Here is a 23,810-nt window from a genome sequence, read left to right as displayed (position 1 = left end):
ATAACTATTAATAAAACCCGTGGCTCACACTAATTAAATCTAACCGTGTAATTTAAATAATTTAACCATCTAAAATCCCATATAGGCACACCGTAAATAAAACCCCGATGAGCCCTATATTTAATTTAAATTATATTACTCCAATAACATCCTTAATGTATATAATTAATTAATATATAACAACAACTCACTAATATGTATACACCGCCAGGCATTCCTTTTCTTTTCTATCACCTTAATTTCATTGCACTCACACACAGGGACATTCACGCCCCATATACTGTATTTACGCACACATAGATATATAATTGGCACACTCACTGTAACGCAATTCTCACAATCAAAACAATATACACTCTCACGCACACAGTACTCCAGTATATATATATATATATATACTTGCACACCAAATTAATACACCCAACACAGCATAATCACCCAAATTAACAAAATCACACTTATAACTAAAATCTAACCATACGAAATTATTAATACATAATAACTTACTTACCCAGCTAATTAAACCACAAAAATTTCTCCTAATTTTCAGCCTCAAAGCGCCTTCTTCTTCTTCCGGAAGCCCTATGTTCGCTCACTGTTTTAACCCCATTTTAGTTTCAATTAGAAGCATTTATAGCAGCAAAATTACCAGCCAATACCCAAGAAAAATCGGTCAAATACTTGGCCAAATTGGCCTTAAATTGCATGCAAGGCAGAGGCGTGGAAGAGGCAGCTGCTGGGCGCGCCAGCGTGCGCCACCTGGCTGCGCAGTGGGCTGGCACTGGCGCCCCAAAACGGTGTCGTTTTGGGCGCCCCTTGCTGCAAAAATTAAATTTCCCCCTCCCCCAATCGCGTGCCCCTGCCTCCGCTCGATCCCGCGACCGCCTCTTAATCCTCGCGCGCACCAACCACTTGATCCAGCCACTTTTTCTTTACATTTCTACACAACTTATTAGATTTAAAATAAAAAATAGCTACTTCCGTAAATTGCATTTAAACGTTCACAACTTCTATTAATTATCCACACGCCCAACTTGCATTTCCTCTTATTCCACTAACGCCCAAAGTTTTCGAAAATTTCCCAAAATTAATTTATTTTATTCTTTCATTAATTGCATATATATCCCCAAATAATTTAATTAATTTCTCTCAATTTCCTATTTCCTCAAAACAACATAATTTATTTTTTTCCTTAACTTTCTAAATAATTTAATATTTCCTTTAAACTCCACAACAAATAATTATTTCCTTGAAATAATAAATACTCAATAATCACCGAAATAAAAATTAAATCAATATTTCATTTAAACCCACAAATATTTGCTAATCTCCACAAACACAAGAATTAATAATTATTAATCATTTTCAAATTTCGGGATATTATAACCATGGCATCAAATTTTCAATATTTTTCTAAGCTCCCATGATTCTGATCACTTTGAAATTCAAAATTTGAAATTTCATTGCAACTCGTGGGAACATTCAAATGGTTGTGTCTATATATAAGCGATTGTTAAAGTTGTTCAATCACAAAAATTGATTTCATTATCTTACTATCTTGCTGATATACTATTTTATAAGTTGTCCTGCTCTGTTACTATCTTGCTAATTACTATACTTTCTAGTGTCTCAATATCTTTGATTGATTTCATTACTCTACATTTACAACCATGTCTTCCCTTCGTCACTCCCTCACTACTCGCAGAAATAATCCTCGCAGTGCTTCTTCCATGAAGCCCCCTCGAGCCAGTACATCTTCTGCAAACCCCCAACGGTCTTCTATTCTATCCCCAATAGGACCACTCCCCTATGATTTTTTTAACGATTGGAGTGGCAGTCAATGGGGATGGTCACACCTATCATTTACTGAATCAGAAACACAACCTCCTGAATCACAAGATCTTGATATGCAAATGTTTGGTAACCTTCCACCTCTACCAACTAAGCAACCCTCACCAAATAAGGGTTAGACCTACTTAAAAGAACCAAATAAGAAGTCGTCCAGCTCACAACACAACTTCAAGTGACAAAGAACTAGTAATGTCTGGCAAGTGTTCGAGATCATTAATATAGTTGGGAAAGGTCAAAGAGCTCTATGTAAATTTTACAAAAAAGACTACTCATGCCAACCTGGGGGTGGCACTAGACATTTGATGAAAAATGCCTTGAAACATGATAATGACGGCCTAGATACAACACAGACACAATTGCAACAAGGTAAGGGTTTGATTTTTCGATATAATAAAGAACTTGATAAATCTAGCTTAGCAAAACTAATAATTAAAACTGAATCTTCTTTTTTATTTGGGGAGGATGCAATTTTTAAATGGTATTGTAAAAATGCAGAACAACCTGCAGTTATGGGTTTTTCATGAAAAACTATAAAAAATGAAGCGGTGAGGTTATATCTAAAATATTTAGAACAATTGAGAAATACATTTAATGTATTTAATGGAATAGTGTCATTAACGTCAAATATTTGGTCAATGTTATGACAAATAACCACTATATGCACGTCACTATATATTGGATTGATGAAGAATGGACAATTCAAAAAAGAATAATTGGATTCATAGAATTAGTAGAACAATTAATACAGAGGTAATTTAATTGCAAATAAAATTTGAGATACCAGTTATAATTACAATATTAGTGATAAAATAATGGCAATCTTTTTTAATAATGCGAGTAACAATAGCTCTATCATTGAACGACTAAAATGTGAACTTCCAAAATTTTAGATAGACAATTGTTTCACAGTAGATGTGCATGTCATATTTTAAACTTATGTTTACAGGATGGTCTACAAATATATAATGAGGTATTAGCTGAAATAAGGGGTGTTTTGACTTTAATTTGAAGTAGTGAATCTCGTTCCCGAGAGTAGAAACAACTTGTTAATGGATTTGACTTATCATATAGAAGATTTCTAACATATGTTCAAACTAGGTGGAATTCAACTTATTTGTTGTTACAAAAAACATATAGACAACAATTTGAATTATTTTGGAATAGGAAAATAGTAGAAGCATATCAACTAAGGGATAGTGATTGGGAACAACTAGATGTTATTATATATATATTAGAAACATTTTATAGTGCAACAAAAATATTCTCTGGTTGTAAATATCTCACCACACATTTTTATTCGTGAAATATTTTTTGTTGTTAGTTGTTTTACAAAACATAAGGATTCAAATATATATGGACAATTTATAGCCTCCATAAAAAAAATTTAAAAAATATTGAACTAATATACCACTATTATATCTTATGGCAATTGTATTATATCCCACACAAAAGTGAGAAGGTGTTGAATATTTTTTGGAGTTTTACGAAAAGACTATGGAGGTTGACACACAAGAAATAAAAATAAAAGTTCAAAATTTAATTTTTGAAATGTATAATTTATATGAGTCTCGTTTTGATAATAAACCAAGTAGTGAAAATTTTTCTTCACAAAAAAAAATCTAAGGGATTTTTAAAATGATGGTGGTCTACATACCTCAAGTCAAAAAAACCGAAGGGCAATCCACAAACATCTAATGGGTTTAATGAACTTGAATTCTATTTAAATAGGAGATCTTCATTTTCTAATGACCAAATTAATACATTTGATATTTTGGCATAATGGCATCAAAATCAACACACTTATCTAGTGTCGGCCGCCATGGCCTGAGATCTACTGATCCCCCTAGTGTCCATAGTGTCATCGAAGTCAGCTTTTTCTACAGGAAATAGGGTGCTCAACCCAAAGATATCAAGGTTGCAACATACGACACTAGAAATGTGTTTATGCTTTAAGGATTGGTTGGATGTTAAATTTGACGAACAAGGGATAGATTTGTACGATGAATCTAGCGAATCAGAACATAATGACAATGCAGTGGTATCCACAGCATAGTGATATTTCCTCTTAAAGGGAATACGCCCCACAACTGTTGACTTGAGCTTTTTTATGTATTTTAATAGTCAATTATTTTCTCGTATTTTAGATTTTATTATTTTTTTTTCAAACCATATTAACTTAAGCATTGGAGTGCCCTCGAGAGCAATCCTGAGGGCAATTCTTTGCAGGTACTTATACCTTTTGAAGAATTCAAAGAGGTTGGACAACACTTAAATATCAGTTTATTTTTTTAATGTCATTTAATAACCTATTATTCATTTACATCTTAATATATGTTTGTTATTAAAATCATACTAACTTAAACATTATAGTACCTTCGTGGTTGCCCTCGAGGGTAGTTTTTTGCAAGTAAATTTAGTATATGAAGGAGTTGGACACCCTTCAAGGAGAGGGACATTGAAAAATATAAAATCAACAATCGGTTATAATTACTTATACACATATTTTTTAAAAAATTGTTATATTTGAGAAAAAAATTAAAAAAATATATTTAAAAAAATATGTTTAAAAAATTAAAAATCAATGGCCCAGCCCAGACAGCTAGGCCCAAGGGTCGAGTCGGCCCGCCTTGGCCCATATATTAAGGGCCACACGACCATGTCGGGCCCTAATTCCCATTGCCCGGCTCGGCCTGCCTCCAAATTCGAGCCGACCCACCAAATGGGTGGGCCAAGCGAGAGACCGGCCTTCTTATCCATTTGCCATCTCTAATGGGATGGGCCCTTGGAACCGGGCCCAGTATCAAGGTATGGGCTTACCGTTGGCCCGAGTCCAATAGGACTAGTTTGGTCCATGGTCCATCAATTTCAAAGGCCAAAGTTTTGAGTTACTTCCATTTGATTTTAGGTGGAGGAGTTGCTCGGGCTCAAGAATGGCTGTGGCGACAATAGAGTTGACACTGGCAAATCTATTGCACTGTTTTGACTGGGAGCTGCCGAGAGGGGTGAAGCCGCGAGACATTAGCTTGGAAGACAAGCAAGGTTGTTAAAATCGTAAAATTAAAAGAGGGTCTTCGACATGTAAAATTGTAAAATCACGTGCGATTCAAATTTAAAATTATAAGATCATAAGGATTTTCGGTACAAAAAATCATAAAATCGTACTCGTAAAATCAGAAGTTTAACAACCTTGAAGACGAGGCTGGCCACAAGTACTCCTTGCCTCTTAATCTTGTGCCTGTCAAATACAATTGGCAGGAATACAAAACCTGAAAATGGAGACAATATTTCCACCAAATTCACCCTCTCAGACAATATATATTTCTATTGACATCTAATAAATACAGTAAATTATGTATTTACATAAACTCCAAATTCATATGCAATGTATTCACATATATATTATGAATAATGTTTTCATTATTATTTGTCTGTATTGAACATCTGCGGATATTGTGTGTTATTCGGGTTATTGCAGTGGGTAGAATTGGGCCTGGAATGGGATGGGCGATGGGCTCTCCCCACCAAATGGGCCATGTAACGGGCGGTCTCGCTACATTAAAGATCCAATGAGCTAGGCCTTTCGTGGTTGGGTTGAGCCCCAGGGGCTAAATTTATTAAGCATAAGGGGACCGTGATTTTCTGGTCCCCACTGAGACCAGGAATTATTTGTGGGCCTAAAAAATATGAAATCTCAATTCTCCTACTCTTGAATTGCTTCTTTATGCACCCACAATTGCTTCTTTAAACAAATGTGCTTTATTATTATTTTTTCATATTTCTAATAGTCCGCTATTACACTATAAAGTGGTTTAATGTCGTTGAGCACAATATGACTCACTAGTAAATGTGATCAAGTGGGTGGACTTATGAATATTTGGGTTCTTGCATCTTGCAGTAGCAATCCCTCCACGACGAGGAATTGTCATAAATAATTCATTATTCTATAAATTGTTCAATTTTACGTTTTTTTTTTAAACCTTAAACATTTTGTGATTCAAATGTGTTTAAACCATCACTACAAAAAAATTGGGTTTTAGCAGCGGTTTTTTTGTCATTTAGCGGCGGTTTTTAGCAACCGCTGGAATAACCGCCGCAAAATGAAATTTTTTGCGGCGATTTTAAAACCGCCGCTAAATGCATAATTTCGCGACGGTTTTGTTAAACTTAGCAGCGGTTTTAAATTTTAATATTTTTTATTTTTTTTATAAAATATTTTGATTTTAGCGGTGATTTTAAAACCGCCGCTAAATCATATTTTAATTAAATAAAAAATACAAATATTTTAGCGACGGTTTTAAAATCGTCGCTATTTTAAAACTAGAAAACAAATTTAATTTTGGCTGACCGCACCAGCGCGCGGGCGCAGCCGCGTGCGCTGCTACAACCGTGCGCGCGCTGGCGCCAGCGCGCGGGCCCCTGCAAGCGCACGCTGGTGCACCCACTGGGTGCGCGAATTAATTCTGAACTCTGTTGCTCCTGAGTTTCGAACCCGGGTGGCCAGGATGCTCCTGCGCGCGCGTAACCACTCGATCCAGCAAGCTTTTTCAACATATACTCGCGCAAATAATATTTATAGTAAACAAGCCATATATATTTATATTATATTATACAATATAATTATAATATACATTATATATATATGTTTATATGTAATAAATAAATATATGATATATGATAAATAATAAATATTATATTTATATATTACATAAAAATAATATAAATATATCATAATATATAATTAATTTAATTAAAAAAAACATATACGTTTTTTGTACTATTTTAATTAAAAAATTATTGCAATAAAATAAGAAATAGAATTAATAAAGTTAAAAAATAATACAAATAAATAAATTCTTTTTGAATATAATATATTCAGATTTATTTTTTATTTTTTAATTAATGTATAATATATATTCAGATTATTTTAACTTTTTAATTATTAATTTTTTAATTATTATTAATTTAATTTTATGAATTCAGTTGGAGTCATTTTAATTTTTTATTTTTATTTTAATTATTTAATTTTTTTATATTTTAACGTGTTGGAGTCGTTTTTCATTTTTTTTGTATTTTTAATTATTTAATTTAATTTTTATTTAATTTATGCATAATATATGTTCAGATTTAATTTTTTAATTTATAATTTTTTTACTTTTTATTAATTTAATTTTTTATTAATAATATAGCAAAAATTAATTAATTTTTTATTTTTTAATTTTAATTTTTTTATTTAATGAATTTAGTGGCAGTTTTGAACCGCCGAAAATTAATTTTTTTTATTTTTTAATTATTAATTTTTTTTTTGTATTTTAGCGACGGTTTTCAAAACCGCCGCTAAAAAATCGCCGCAAAAAAACCTATTTTTTGTAGTACATACAAAATCACTCATTTATACACTTGTTCAAGAAGTAATATGCATGTATGTTGTCATGACAGTTTTCCAACATCTCCTCAGCTCCCTCTCTCTTCCCAACATCTCCTCAACTCTCTCTTTGTCTTTGGTTGCATCTCCTTCGGCATCTTTTCTCTCTTTTCAACATCCCCTTAACTCTCTCTCTCTCTCCAACGACATTTTCTTGGCTCTCTCTTTCTACTTGACAAAGTTTCAAAGCTCTTACTTAGGCAATTGGAACAACTAAGAGCATAAGATAAGGATTTGAAAATGAAGGAAAAAGCCAAAGCCAGAGCTGCTCAAACTTTGCACATAGTTTATTGTGAAGAGTTATATTTTTCCTCATCCTCAGAATCAAATAACAGCGAAAATAGACAGAGAAAGGGGGAGAGAGAGCTAAAGAAATGTCGGAGAGATAGGGATGGAAGGAGATGTAGTCGGATAAAGAAAGGGATATTAGAGACGCCATCGAATCTAGGGTGATGCAATTGAAAAGAGAAATAAAGTTGGGGAAATATAGTTAGATTGGGAGAAAAGAGACTGGAGACGTTGATGGATCTAAGGTGACATAAATTTAAAAAAGTAGAAAGAGTTGAGGAGATGCTTGAGAGAGAGATGAGATGTAGCTAAAGGAGACACAAGAGACGTTGGAGACAAAAAAGACACAACTGGAGAGAAAGAGAGAGGAAGCTGAAGAGACACTAACGAAAAAGAGGAAACTAAGGAAATACAAAAGAGAGTGTGAGAGGGGATCTAAGAAGATGCTGAAAAACTATTACATCACCACGCGTACGTATCACTCATTAGATAAATATTTAAATAAATAATTTTATACAGTTTAAGAATATATTTAAAATTATAAAAAATTTTAAGTTTTACATGAAAAAAATAAAAAAATTAGAAACAAAAATATAATTTTGACAAATACAACAATAATGTACCTTTCATATGCTATCAAATCATTTGAGGAGACCCACATTTTAAATGTCCTCCACACATTCAATGAAAATTAATTTATTAAACTGAAAGAAATTCAAAATAGTGCTACCGCAGAATTTCTGGTATCCACGTTAGCCACTTCAAAAACGGGGGTATGATCTTCAGTTCATTGAAGGATTGTTTTGTTTCCCTTCGGTGTCCAGGTACAATGGTTTCCCCCACGTCACGATCACGCTCCTCTTTATGACCAAACAATTTAGACAGATAATGAAATGTTGCCCGCATCGCTCGACATGGCCACACCACTCCCATGAACGCGGACGCCCCTTCTCACAAATTGGGTTATATTACGGCACATGAGTAACATAATAATTTTGACGATTTAGATTTATACATTATTATTATTATTATTATTGATAAATGTTATTTTTGTAATCATTGGTTAAACACATACAATCATGCATATTAAAAGTATTTTTTTAGGTGCTATAGACTGTAGTGGAATGCTAACGTATTTTTCCTAAAAAACAAATTTTTCTTAACAATTTTAAATTGATACTTTATTTATTTAAGTAGCGTTTATTAAAATGCATAAGATAAAATTATATTAAGATAAGATTGTAATACTTTTTGGATCAAAATATAGAATGGTTAATATAAGATTGAGAAGCATTTTAATATTTTTATCAAACTATTTATTAAAATTTTTGAAATGCATTTGACAACATATGCGTCATTTTTTCTTATTTGTAAAGAACAAGATAAATTTATCTAAAGAGAAAAGATAAAGTTGTGTTCTTTTTACTTTTAAATTTTTAGTTTTGAGTTTTGAATTCATTTTTAGTTTTTTATTTTGATATTCAATTTTTAGAAAATTGAAAACGTGTTCTCTTTATCATTTTGAAAAACTATTTCTCAAAACAGAAAATTAGAAAATGCTCTCTTTAAAATTTTGAAAATAATTTTTTAATGATATTTTATTTAATAAATTTGATTATTCAGTAAATTAAAATTTTTTAATGTTAATATATTATTAAAAATATATATACATTTTAAAGTTAATGGATTGTGTAATATTTTTTTCCATTACAATAATAAAATATGAATAAATAAATAAATGTGTTTTGAGTTTAGAATTTGTTTTGGATAAAAACACTCAAAATAATTTTTTGTTGTTTTGAATTTTCTTTACACTTTTTTTTTTGTTTTCAAAAATGCATTTTTGAAAATAACAAAGAGAACACGTTTTCATTATTTTAGAAAATCAAAAACTAAAAATGACTTAAAAACAACCAAGAGAACGCAGCCTAAATTTATCTAAAAAAACTCAGATAAGAAGTCACGTGACTTCTTCTAAGGATCGATGAATAAATTTAATAAATACAATAAAAAATATTTTTATCTGAAATGCTTTTCATATCCCATTTTCTCTTGTCTATATCTTGGTTAACAAAGATACAAAGAGAGGGGAGACCGAAGAAAGATAGAGGAGACGCAACCGAAAGAGCAAGAGAAGTTGGAAAGATAGGATGTAATACCCCGAGAGCCTAAGGTTAGGTCTAAGAAGGGACTCTAGAGAAGCTAGTATATATATCAAGGATAGTAAGGAAAGAAACAACACCAGCTGGATATCTTTGGGGTTGAATGTGGATAAAGAACTCTTGGATTAAGCGTGCTTTAGCTAGGGTACGTAACTCAAGGATGGATGACCCTTGGGAAGTTCACCTAGACCCATCAGGACAAGCTGATCTGGTAATTCCTATCACTCGATGTGGGATGTTACAGGTGGTATTAGACCTAACTCTTGGAGAATGAGGTCCGATAAGGGCAGGGAGTGGCGTCGGCGTGTGAAAGCCTAAACAAGGAGCAACTCCTGACAGGCTTCTAACATGGTAGCCCCCAAATGGGAGAAGATCTGTGACTAGTTGTAAGGTCACATAACGAAGATGTCATGTGCTCAAGGGGGGAAGAATATAATACATCGAGAACCTAAGGTTAGGTCTAAGAAGAAACTCTAGAGAAGCTAGTATATATATCAAGGATAGCAAGGAAGGAAACGATACTAGTTGGCTACCTTTTGAGTTGAATGTGGATAAAAAAGTCCTGGGAAGTTTGCGTAGGCCCATTAGGGTAAGTTGATCTGGTTCTTCCTATCACTCGATGCGGCATGTTAAATAGGAGACACTAGAGGTAGCATAGCTCAAGGTATAGATGTTAGTATTGTGTGTCATAATGCTAAATTTGAATGATATCTAGCGGGCTTATTATTTATGCATTCATTTTATCCTTATATAAATCAATAAAAGGCAAAGTTTTCTTTATTGATATTTTCTCCAATCAATTATATGAATGAGTTCCTAGATATTCTATATGAGAATCTTATTCTCAAGGTATTGAAACTACGTGACAGGATTCTCTAATAATAGAATTCCTTAAACTATTTATGTAATATCCCAAAATTTTGAAAATGATAATAAATATCAATTTCTGTGTTTGGGAATTTAAGGTATTAAGATAATAATAATAATAATAATAGAGTCAATAAATAATTATAATAATAAATGAAATTAAATTAGTTAAATCAATTAATTTGTTAAAACGTGTGGTTGTGTAGTGCGCTTGGAGAACAAGCATCAAATCTGATATTTTTCTCACATTGAGAGCAGTGGCCGAGAAACAGAGAAAGGTTGGGGGAAAGAGAAGTCGCGCGCGCGAGAGAGAGATGAGGGCTTGAGAGAGATCGAACGAGGGAGAGAGGAGGAGGTGGCGACCATGGGAGGCTGGCCGAGCTTTGCTCGGCCATGGCAGCGAAGCAGTAGCAGCCGATGGAAGGCAACGGTGGCTGTTGGTTCGGGCGAGGAAGAAGATGCAGGGGAGAAGAGGGAAGCAGCGGCCGCGGGGAAGAAAGGAAGAAGAAGAAAGAAGGAAGGAAGGAAGAAGAAGAAGAAGAAGAAGAAGAAGAAGAAGAAGAAGAAGAAGAAGGCGCGCATGAGCAGTGCGCGGGAGAAGAAGGGAAGAAGAAGAAGAAAAAGAGAAGAAAAGAAGAAAATAAGGGGAAAATAAAGGAATTTTGGGATTTTTCTACAAGGAAAGTGATCAGGTACGTGGGTAAAAATTTGTAGAAGCATGTTATGTTTAAATTATAAATTTTTCACGATTAAAATTAATTAATTTGAGTCCCGGTTGTGTTATTTGCTAGAAAATGATTTAATTTGCATCGGGAGCTCGAGTGAGGTCGAAATTAGCTGATTTCAAGCAAGTTCTTAATTCTTTTCTCGTATTCATTAATTCCCGTGAGAAACCCTGTGATTTCTCGTATTTTATACCATCCATTCGTCTACTTCGGCCCGTTTATTAATTATGAAATTTTGAGTCGTTTGATTTAAATTTAATCTATTAAGCTGGCTTCGATGATTTTATTAGCGTGATTTAATTTAAAATAAATATGAGACTCATTGAGATTTTAATTGTGGTGCGCATACGTGGGATTTTAGACTGCTAAATTAATTATATTACACGGTAGGTTTATTTAATTAAAGCCGCGATTTTATTTATTGCCAGCGAACGTTTTACTTCGCAGCGGGTGTGCAAGAAAAGCAAGGAACGGTCGTGTAAAGGCAAGCTCCTAACCCTCTTCTCACGATCTTTAATTCCCGTGAAAGATCCCGCGATTTCCTGTATTTTATCATCTCCCTTACTTTAATTCAGCACCTAGCCTTGTTTGTTGAATTATTATTCATTTGTTTTAATTTAAATTAAATCTGAGGCTTCTATAATTTTATTTGTTGAGTGCCTACGGGGGTTTGTACCGCCCCCATTCCTTTCGGAATGATGCTGAACCCAGTTTGGGGAACTAGGTTCCTAGTCGTGCAGGTTTTATTTACGGTTTTTCTTGGATTTACTTATGATTTGGTTAGAGTTATTGAGCAGTGGGGCAGTGGTCGACTGTTTAGCGACGTTGGGGTAGACTATTGTACGGCCCTGAAGTGGACCGTCAGGCAGACACTCCTAGTCACTGCCGTTGACCGGTGCCGGGCACTGCTGACTAGCTCTGCCGGTATGTGATTTACTGCATGAATAGATGTATTATATTATTGTTCATGATTTGATATGCACATGGGTACGGGATGCATGTTGGGTGATCCATTTATTGAGTATGCTTGGACACGGACATTTTAGCTTGGTTAGGTTGCATCCAACGTGGGCATATGCATGGCGTGTGGTTTACTATGTGGGCGGAGTATGGCCTGATGCCTGGATGTATGGGCGCCAGTGTATCACGTTGATGCTCACTACGCCATTGCATTTTTATGTGCATTGCATGGCTATTGGTAGTTATTAGTTTTCGGACGGGAGTACCGTTCCGAGGGAGCCTATGACTCGGTTGTCGGGAGTACCGACGGGGACGGGCGATGGGAGTACCAGCCCGGGATCGCGCGCGCAGGTTTGTGGACATATTTGTTGCCTTTCAGGGCAGCGGAATGTTGGTATGGGACTTGGGTGCCGTGTGTCTTATGTGGGCCCCAATGACCGGTATGTGCTTTTATTATGCTTTACTATTGTGTTGTAGCGTCTCATGACTTGTGTGTATCTGGGGGTTTATTTTGGGGAGAGTTTTCCGGTTATATTTAGCCCTCAGCCTTTCTTTTCCTTATACTTGCTGAGTCTCTCAACTCACTTTGCTTTCCATCATTCCAGGTAGTGCCAGCGTGGGTCCGAGCAAGGGAGTCAACGTCTAGCAACAAAGTCGGTATGGTGTACAGGCAGTCCCATCAATCTCTGTCAACTCTGATGGTTGTGTAGGGTCTATTATCTTATTTTTGTACTGTGCCAGGTCATTTCTTGTGTCTCGTGTATGTTAGCACAGGAGTCTGTTTTCATTTATTGATCTTGTGACCGCTGTGCTAGCGGGGCACCAGTAGTGCATGCATGTGTTTCGCTTCGCTTCCGTTGCTCTTATTTTTGTGTATGCATGCCAGGGTGGTGCTGGTCTTGTGTCTCATTATTTTTCCCCTTCCGTAAGTGCTCCCGTTCGGATAGTCTGGGCGACTGGGATATCCGGGCGGGGGTGCTTACAATTTATAATTCTTAGATTCTTTGTATGGGGACTCCAATTATTCGTGTATTGACTAGCATAGAAACTATTACCTCATTCAGTATGGGGATATTAATGAGAGGATGATGTGTTAAGCATTATATAACATGTGGATGTTGTTAGTAGATGGAGATAGGTCATTCTAAGAAAAATACCTTTCAACGACGAAATTTAGCAGCGAAATTTTTCTATTACTAATTAGCAACAACTCAGCGACAATTTATTTCGTCGCTAATTTTTTTAATATTTTATTAATTTAGCGATGGAATTAGCGACAATAAGACCCATCACTAAATAATTTTTAATATTTTAAAAATTTAGCGACGGATACTCCCGTCACTAAATAATTTTCATAATTTTAATTTTAAAATATAATTTTTAATTTGAACTTCTTATTAAATTTTTTAATTTAGCGATGGAAACTTAATTTAAAATTTCTTAGCGAAGAAAGAGTGACAAAAAAGTTTTAAATTAAAATTAAAATATTTTAGTTACAGAATAATTCCGTTGCTAAAAGAAAATAAAATTAAAAGTTAATTTAAAATATTTTAGTTACAGAATAATTCCGTTGCTAAAAGAAAATAAAATTAAAACTTCATTAAAAGTTTTTAGCGAAAGAATAATTCCGTCGTTAAATAAAAAAAATAAATTAAAATTAATATCTTTTAGTGACGAAATAATTCCATCGCTAATATTAACAAATTTAAAAATTAAATTTTAAGTTTTAGCGATAAAATGATTATGTCACTATAATATAAATAGTTTTTAGTAACAAAAAATTAACTAAATTTAAAAATTTTCAATGACGTAACAATTGTCACTAAAATAGAAGAAAATTTAAATAAAAATTTAAATCTTTTAGTGACGGAATTAAATTCAAAAAATATTTAAATTAAAATTAAAATCTCATTTGACAACAAAAATTTTCATTCTTAAATGTAAAATTTATAAAAATTCAAATTAAATTCAAAATTATTGACGAAATATTTCATAGTTAAGTTGCAAAATTAATAAAGCATGAAATTATAAATTAAAATCAAAATAGGGATAGAATTTTCTGCCGCTAATATAATAATTTATGAAACTTCCATTTAAATTAGGAATAAAATAAAATTAATATCCATTTGAATTAGCGACTGAATATTCAGGTCTATATTTGAATACAAGACAAACAAAGAATATCATATTCGAATACAAGACCCAAAAATAAACCTATTCATATATAAGACAAATACAAATAAAACATATCCAGATACAAAACACAAATAATAAAACATATCTGGATACAAGACACAGATATATATTTGTATATTCAGATATCATGGAATGCACTCAATCATTGTTTATCTGTACAAAAATTATTAGTACAAATAAACTTAGATTTACTTACAAAATTTGTTAGACTTTGAAAATATTTTTTATCAAATATTTAAAATTATTTACTTACAAATTTATTTCTCTAACATATAAATCGTGAATCATTTTTTTTTTCTCTAGTATAACATTAAGTTGGAGTCTAAAGATATTATTTATATATATATTTGTTTATTTAGTATAAATATATAATTTATATAGTATTTTTGGTTTATTATTTTTTATTTAGTATATTATTTATATATTACTTATATATGAATTAATTCTTCGCTTTGAATAAGATCTCAATTCCAATGACGACTTCATTAGATATCTTACAATTAGAATCCCACTTTTTTCGATCCAATTCTTCCACCATCGCAAACTTCATTTAGATTCAAGCATGCTACAATTTTTAGTTATTAGGAGAACCCAAGTACTCTTTTTCGAAATCAGAAAACAACTATCAGAAATCTTTTTTCATTTTGGAAGATATATAGGAGCGAAACAATTAATCTATTGATATTGAAAAACTGAAAGCAGTCTTCCAATGTATCATTTATGGGTCTAATGGAATTCATAAGAATAAGAAAAAGTCCTATCAAATAGAGTTTTTTTCTTTCAACTATATTTCGATTGTTAATACGATATATAAGAACCGCAACTACAAAGAGTACTACACCCTTAATCATGAAATATCGATTGCTTATTGAATCATGTGAATTGCGTGAAGGTAAGATACTCCAAATTCAGGGTTTGTTTATTATTTATATATATTATTTTATGTTTATTATTGAGTATATATGTTATTTATTTTTTAAGATTTTTTTAAAAAATATTTGAAGCTGTTTGTCGTTGTTTGAATTCCCCCCACACTCCCCGTGCCTGCGCCCCCTCCCCCCTTTGCACTCCCTTTCTTCCCCATGCTCTCCTTTCCTCCACACTCCCTGTCTCACTCTCAAAGTTCTGTCCAATTTTTTTGTTGCAATCTAGTTTTCATTTGGAAGATACGAGCATCATCAAGATCTGTAATGTATTTTCTTTTTCTTTTTTTTTTCTTTCTCTGTGTATTATATTTTTAGTATTTTGTTATTTTAACTTTTAAATGCATATTTGAATATTTTTTAGATGAAAAATGTCTATGTTAACTATAGATTGTTTTATTTTAACTGATATATTAAACAAATAAAATGACCACAACGTATCATTGTTAACTATTAATTTTAATTATTAATTTATAATAATTAGTTGTTACTTGATTAATATCTCTATTAGTTACTTTTTAATGATTAACTGTTAATTTTAATATCTCTGTAATTTATTTTTATTGTATGTATATTATTGTTTATTTCTATTTATATAGTTGTATATTCTATATCTATTATTGTGTATTGTGTATATATTATTAATGATTTAAACAAGGAATCATTAGAAAAAGTATAAACTAGAAATAAAAAATTATTATGTCAATTTTTTTTGTTAATGAAATATTGATTATATATTAAAAAATAAAATGAATATACAATTTATTTGTAAAAAAACAAAATTATTATTAAATATATTATAATGATTTTAAATAAAAAAAATTAATATTTGTATTTCATTAGTTCTCATTTGTATTTTAAAATTAGAAGTACAAATATAATGTTATAAATATTGTTGGTGAGTTAGTTATTTATTAAATACAAGTTTTAAAAATAGAAATATAAGCATAATGTTATAAAATTAAATAAAAATATTATTTATTTAGGAAAAAATTTAAAACTATGTATGTCTGAAAGTGCAATAAAAAATAAAATTTATACATTTCAATAGTTAAAAAAATAAATTAGAAATTATTTTTCTTACAACGATTTAAAAATTAATTAGATTTAACTAGATTATAGACTATTTGGATTTTGTAATTATTTATAAATAAATTAAAATTTTCATATTATAATGTTATAAATATTGTTGTCAAGTTAGTTATTTAGTAAATACAATTTTAAAATTAGAAATACAAATACAATGTTATATTTTTTGATTAAAAATTTTATTTACTCAGTAAAAAATTTAAAGAAGTGTATGTCTAAAAGGGTAATAAAAAATTATATTTATTTTCCTTCAATAGTTAAAATAAATTAAAAATTATTTTTGTTACAATGATTTAAAAATGAATTAGATTTTGGTAAATTATAAACTATTTGACTTTTTCTTAGCACGCCTTAAAAAATAAACTTATTTAATGCAAAAATTAATATTATTGAAAATCTAAAAATTAAAATGTACGTATAATAAAAGATCCTACAAATGGAAAGCGATTTAGCGGCGACACGGTTATATAATATTATTTTTTTTCCTAAGTTAGTTTATTTTATTTTTTTTAATTACTCAAATATAAATTTGTCAATGACTATGGTCTGTAGTACTCAAAGATGACTTTGTGTATTTTCAAAATAGTTTTTTTGGTCATATATATTATTGCATTTAAAATAGAAATCTTGTCATATCGTAAGTGGATTGATAAGGGGTGTAACCCAAGAAAGGGCGGGATCATGTGAGAATTTTGTGATGGTGTCAATGAGTTTATTCAATTTGCGTCTACCCAAGAAAATTTCATAAGACTAGAAGAAAAGTTAAAGTGTTCTTGTATGAAATGCGAGTGTCTGATGTTCAAATAAGTCAATGAAGTGAAAATAGATATTTGAAAATATGGATTCATGAAGGGTTATTATTACTGGACGCATCATGGTGAAGAAGTGACCGGAATACCTCTATCGGTTGTTGAAAATGAATATTATAGAGAAGACAATTTTAGAGATCGGTTTAATCCGTATGAACAGATGGTAATGGATGTGGTAGGGCTATCAAATGGGCCATATATAATACGAGGTACAGAAAATGAAAGTGATTATCAGACTTAAAATGTAGATGAAGCACTAAATGAAAATATACAAACATTTTATTAGATTTTGTCTGATTTTATCTACTACACAAGCTCTATTGGGTTGAGCCCCAGGAGCTAAATTTATTAAGCAAAAGGGGACCGTGATTTGTGGTCCCACTGAGACCAGGAATTATTTCTAGGCCTAAAAAACATGAAATCTCAATTCTTCTACTCTTGAATTGCTTCTTTATACATTCACAATTGCTTCTTTAAACAAATGTGCTTTATTATTATTTTTTTCATATTTCTAATAGCCTGTTATTATACTATAAAGTGGTTTAATATCGTTGAGCACAATATGACTCACTAGTAAATGTGATCAAGTGGGTGGATTTATGAATATTTGGGTTCTTTCATCTTGCAGTAGCAATCTCTCCGTGACGATGAATTGTCATAAATAATTCATTCTTCTATAAATTGTTCAATTTTATGTTTTTTTTTTAACCTTAAACATTTTATGATTCCAAATGTGTCTTTAAATCATACAAAATCACTCATTTATACACTTGTTCAGGAAGTATATAAACATACATTGTTGTGGCAGTTTTTCAACATCTCCTTAGCTCCCTTTCTCCTTCCAACATCTCTTCAACTCTCTCTTTGTCTTTGGTTGCATCTCCTTCGACATCTCTTCTCTCTTTTCAACATCCCCTTAACTCTCGCTCTCTCTCTCTCCCACTCTCTCTCCAAGTGCAATTTCTTGGCTCTTTCTTTCTACTTGGCAAAGTTACAAAACTCTTACTTAAACAATTGAAACAACTAAGAGCATAATATAAGGATTTGAAAATGAAGAACGAGAAGGAAAAGGCCAAAGTCAGAGTTGCTCAGAGTCTACACATGGTTGATTGTGAAGAGTCATCTTTTTTCTCATCCTCAGAATCAAGTAACAGCAAAAAGAGATAGAGAAAGAATAAGAGAGAGAGCTAAGAAGACGTCAGAGAGATAGGGAGCTAACACTACAAAAAAATCCATTATTTAGTGACGGAATTTTTTCGTCGCTAATTAGAGATGGCTCGGTTACGGAATTTTCATCGTTAAATTTTAGCGACGGATTTGGGACGGAATATTCCCTCACCAAATTTTTAATTTTTTTTAATTTAGTTACGAAATATTCCGTCACTAAATATTTTTAAAATTTTTTATTAAATTTTTAAATTTAACGACAGAATATTCAATCTCTAAATAATAAAAAAATTAAAAAAATAAATTTATTTAGCGACGGAACATTCTATCGCTAAATAATTAAAAAATATAAAATTAAAATAAAATTTATTTAGCAACTGGATATACCGTCGCTAAATAATTTAAAAAAAATTAAAATTAAATTTACTTAGCGACGGGGATTCCATGGGAAAATAATTAAAAAATAAAAAATAAATATATTTAGTGACGAAACATTCAATCGCTAAATAATTAAAAAAATGAAATTTATTTAATGATGGAATATACCGTCGCTAAATAATTTAAAAAAATTAAATTAAATTTATTTAGTGAAAAAATATTCTGTCGCTAAATAGTTAAAATTTTTTAAATAAAATTAAATTTATTTAGAGACGAAATTTTTTATCGCTAAATAATTTAAAAAATAAAATTTATTTAGCGACAAAATGTTTCGTTGCTAAATAATTAAAAATTAAAATTAAAATTAAATTTATTTAGTGACGGGTAATTTGTCATTAAACAATTAAAAAATTTAAAATAAAAAATAAATTTATTCAGACGAAATATTTCGTCACCAAATAATTAAAAAAAAAATAAAATGAAATTTATTTAGGGACATAATATACCGTCACTAAATGTATGGCCCGCTTCCGAATACTCGAAAGAAAGTCATTACAAAGATGATATAGAATAAAACTGAACTCAAATCATTTCACTTCTAGTAGTGAAAATTTAAATAATATTTAATTACATTCTCAATATCTCATAACTCCAAGCTCGATGGCCATACAAAATAATAAGATGCTCAAATATCCATAACATAATAAATTCTCATTATTACAAACCTTACCAAATCATTAACTAGGATCTTTAAAGCTAAAACGCGTCTCCGTACACTACTATCCCTTGGTTGCAGTCCTATTGATCTCACCCCCAATAACCCTCACTACAACAAAACAATCTTTTCGCTACGAGTTTTTTTTCTACGTAGAAAATTTCGTAACAAAATGTTAACATTTTGCTACGAAACTATTAAATAGTAGAGTTAAAATTTTTCTCACTAAATATAACTTTTAGCTACGAAAATTTTAACTACGCTATAAATTTCATAGCTAAAAGTTAATATTTTGTTACAAAATTATTAAATTGTAGACAATTTAAATTAGCTAATTTTTTTACTACCAAATATACTTTTTCAATACCAAAGTTTTATCTACAATCCTAAATTACGTAGCTAAAAAATAAGATTTTGCTTCAAAATTATTAAATTGTAGTGAAATGATAAGTTTAATTTTTTTAAATTAAAAATAATGAAAATTAAAAAATATAAAAAATGAGCGGGGAACATTTGGTGGGGAAAAAATTTTCATTGAAATTTTATTTTTACTGAAAAAAATTTAAAAAGTTCAATTTTGTTCAATTTTTTTTTCACTAGGAGGGTTTAATTTTGTTTTCACTCAAATTTAAAGAGTTCAATTTTCACTAACTTTTGGTGGCAACCTCCACCTCGTGCAAACCCTCTCTCTCGCGCAAAATTTGAGTTCCCTCTTGTGCAAAACAGTCTCTATACCGCGAAGCAACCCAGAAGGCAAGGCGAAGCAACCCAGTTTCCCATCAAATCCAAAATCCCTAGAGCTTCAATCCCAGCAACGATTTTGTACGCAAACCCACTCTATTTCTTGAATCCCAGCGAGGAACAACCTTCATCCCCGTCGAATCCAAAGCCTTCAATCCCAACGGATCTATTTCTTCCCATGAAGACAAAACCCACGACGCAATCTGTTCAGTGAAGACAACCCACGACGCAATCTGTTCAGTGAAGACAACCAATGACGCAATATGTTCAATGAAGACAAAACCCAAGACGCAATCTGTTCAACAAAGACAAAACCCACGCCTTCAATCCCAGCGAAGACAAACCCACGACGCAACAATCTACTAGTACGAAGACCTCTGGTACGTCAATCTATTCAACGAAGAGCCAACCCTTCATCCCTGCCAAATCCAAAACCTCATTGCAGGGATGTCAATCTGTTTCATCCCTAAATTGGTTTTGCCCTTATTGCTTGGATTCATTGGTTATGTTTTAACTGTACAAGCACACCATATGTTTGATAAAATGCCTAATAAGTGCTCTGACCACTCTTATACATTCTGTGTGCTCAAGAGTTTAGTTAATTTGATACTCTATGTGTGTAACATACATATTCCATCAAATCAGTGTTCGTGTGTTCGTATTACATGTTACCGATGATTGATTTTTACATGTTATTTATTGGGAAATATAAACACTTTATTGTTATTTGTTTAACTTAAGATGATTGATTGTTAACTGCTACACAAAGAAAATTAACAAATTAATTAATTATGTTGTTCTAGCTATATATTATCGAAAGGTTAAAGTACGTGGAAACTAGGATGATTTAATCAACTTAGCCTGTTAAGTTAGAATTGAGGATGAGTTTTGAGAGAGACATGAAAATAGGAGGAATAACAAAGGTTAGAGGGAAAACTTGTTATTCATTTTGTTAAAGTCGATGGCCTTTTATTAATTACTATGGTTTGGTTTACTACAACAAATTTTAGCTTTCTCTATGTTGTGTTTGATAACAGTGTTCTGTCTGATCACTCTTGTACACACTATTTATTTTTTTGGTTGTACAGCATAGTGCTCTACCTAGTTCCATTGCCCTTACAAAATAAAAGACTCTAGAATAACTAAAAAATTGCATTTTAGCATAAAAGGAAAATTCAAATGGCGAAAAAACATAATGTTGTTTCAACTTCAAAAGCATATTGATTGTCGAGCTACCCCAAAAGCATATATTATGGGCTGAAATCGGAGTCCGTAAGCGAATTCTACGCCTGTTTCTTCGAAGACGCACAATCAAACTTTTTCAAATATGCTAATGTTGTTTCAACTTCATTCGTAGCTTGACCCTCATCACATTGTTAATAAAGCATGTGTGAAAATAATTATAAATTAAATAATAATTATATATTGATTGCATAAATACTTTATGTTTGATGACATAGGATCTGAAAATTGGAATAGCATAAATAAACTAAAATATATTGAAACAATAAAACCCATCTGTATTCATTTACCCCAGTTGACATATAAAATGCCATCTAGCACAATAAAAGGTTCTAAATAAGTGGAAAACCATAATTTATGTTTGATGATATTGTTTTATTCTTAATTTTTCTTTTATTCTTTATGTGATTCAGAAAGTGTCCAAAGTCATGGATAAAAGCTGGATGTCTGCCAGAAAATGGTCTAAGGCCTATGTGCATGGAGTTCAGTCTTTCATGAAATTTGTTAGAGATAATATGGGTCAAGATTGTGAAATCCGATGTCCTTGTGAAAATTGTTTAAACTTAGACAAAAGAAACCAAAAAGAAGTACTTAGACATCTCTTAGAGCGAGGTATAGACAGAGATTATATTCGGTGGATCTATCATGGGGAACGCTCTGAGTATAAAATTCCTGATAGTGTTCATGATGATGATAGAGATATAGAAGAAAATGATGAAATGACATATGAGCAAGATGATGGAGTGGAAGATATGCTAGCTGACTTAGGAAATTTTATTAAAAACAATCTTAGAAGTGATGTTGATGGTAATTTTATTAATGGAGGCCTTGAAAACTTTGAGCAAATATTAAATGAATCTCAGCAAGAATTATATCCAAGTTGCTCTAAAGCATCAAAACTCTCTTTCATCATTATGATTCTCCATTTGAAGGTATTCAATAAATGGAGCAAGAAATCAGTAGACATGTTGTTAGCATATTTGAAAAGCATATTTCCTAATGGTGAGGTGCTTCCAAATTCTGAATATGAAGCAAAAAAAGTCTTACAAGACTTAGGATTAGGATATGTTCCTATTCATGCATGTAAGTATGATTGTGCACTATTTTGGAAAGAGTTTGAAAATTGATAAGAATATCCAGTTTGTGGTACCTCTAGATGGAAGCTTAATGATGCTAAAGGAAAAAAGATACCACATAAGATACTGCGATACTTTCCATTGAAGCCAAGGCTCCAACGATTATTTATGTCAAGCAAGACAGCTACAGATATGATGAGGTGGCACAAGAATAATTGGATTGATGATAAGAATTTGTTGAGACATCCGTCTGACTCAAAAGCTTGGAAAGAATTGGATAAGGAGTATCCATGGTTTGCTAAGGATCCTCGCAATGTTAGGTTAGGCTTAGCAACTGATCGTTTCAATCCTTTTGGTAATATGAGTAACTCTTATAGCATGTGGCCAGTAATCCTTATTCCATATAACTTACCTCCTTGGAAATGCATGAAAGAGTCATTTTTTATGATGTCCTTACTTATTCCTGGACCTCAAGCCCCTGGAAAGGACATTAATGTCTACATGCAACCATTGATAGATGAATTAAAAGAGTTGTGGGCCAATGGTGTATTAACATATGATGCTGCTTCTAGAAAAAATTTCCAAATGCATGCTGCTTTGTTATGGACCATTAATGACTTCCCTGCATATGGGAATTTGTCAGGATGGAGCACCAAGGGTTACTTAGCATGCCCTATTTGTAACAAGCATACATATTCTCAAAAATTGAGAAGCAAAATATGTTATATGGGTCATCGCCGATACTTGCCACGTGACCACTGTTGGAGGAAAAGTAGGAAATTTGATGGCAAGGCAGAATATGGAATGGCACATAAGGATTTGTCTAGTGAAGATGTGCTACATCAACTAGAATCAATCAATGTCACACTAGGAAAGCATCTAGCTAATAAAAAAGGAAGCATAATCCTGAAGAATTGAATTGGACTAAAAGAAGTATTTTTTTACAGCTTCCTTACTAGAAAAATTTGAAGTTAAGGCATAACCTTGATGTGATGCATGTTGAAAAGAATATATGTGAAAATATTTTGGGGACTTTGTTTGACATTGAAGGGAAAACAAAAGATACATTGAAGGCAAGACAAGATTCGGAGGACATGAAAATTAGGAAAGAATTACACTTGAAGAAGAGAGATGATGGATCATATATAATACCATCAGCTTGTTATACGCTTTCCAAGGAAGAAAAACAGAAATTTTGT

This window comes from Diospyros lotus, chromosome 1 (genome assembly GCF_014633365.1).
Source record: "Diospyros lotus cultivar Yz01 chromosome 1, ASM1463336v1, whole genome shotgun sequence".
NCBI lineage: Eukaryota > Viridiplantae > Streptophyta > Magnoliopsida > Ericales > Ebenaceae > Diospyros > Diospyros lotus.
Note: the sequence above shows the minus strand (reverse complement) of the source record.